The sequence below is a fragment of the Gekko japonicus genome, unplaced genomic scaffold, assembly GCF_001447785.1.
Source record: "Gekko japonicus isolate JY-2015 unplaced genomic scaffold, Gekko_japonicus_V1.1 scaffold35638, whole genome shotgun sequence".
Lineage (NCBI taxonomy): Eukaryota > Metazoa > Chordata > Lepidosauria > Squamata > Gekkonidae > Gekko > Gekko japonicus.
This window is the reverse complement of record NW_015177472.1, coordinates 1-551: the sequence shown is the minus strand read 5'-3', so window position 1 is coordinate 551 and position 551 is coordinate 1. Positions and strand designations below refer to the sequence as shown.

Below are 551 nucleotides of genomic sequence, written 5' to 3'. Positions count from 1 at the left end.
CTTAAAAAGATCAGGCAGTGTGCATGCACACAAAAGCTTATACCCAGAATAAAATTTGGTTAGTCTTAAAGGTACCACTGGACTCAAACTTTGTTCTGACTCAAGATAAGGCAGTTTTGTTTTGTGGCTCAGTAGCAGAGCATCTTAAAAAGACCAGGCAGTAGGGGATTGGAAGGACCTCCGCCTGAGACCCTGGAGAGCTGTAAAGAGGGGCTGTGGCTCAGTGGTAGAGCCTCTGCTTGGGATGCAGAAGGTCCCAGGTTCAGTCCCCGGCATCTCCAGTTAAAAAGGACCAGGCAGGAGGTGATGGGAAAGACCTCTGCCTGAGTCCCTGGAGAGCCACTGCCAGTCTGAGTAGACAATACTGGCCTTGATGGACCAAGGATCTGATTCAGTATAAGGCGGTTTCATGTTCTGTCATGTCTCAGTGGCAGAGCACCTGTGTTGCACGTAAAAGGTTCTAGATTCAGTCCCTGGCATCTCGAATTAGAAGATCTCTGGTTTGCTTGGGGTTTTTTTTGTATTTCTCGTGTGTGTGTGTGTGTGTGTGT

The 551-nt window shown here is 48.1% G+C and overlaps 1 non-coding gene across 1 annotated transcript; it reads left to right on the top strand.

The window, feature by feature from the left end:
• Positions 1-209: 209 nt before the first annotated feature.
• On the top strand, positions 210-281 carry TRNAP-GGG. The gene has a single exon. It is a non-coding gene; the product is annotated as a tRNA-Pro (tRNA).
• The last annotated feature ends 270 nt before the right edge of the window (positions 282-551 follow it).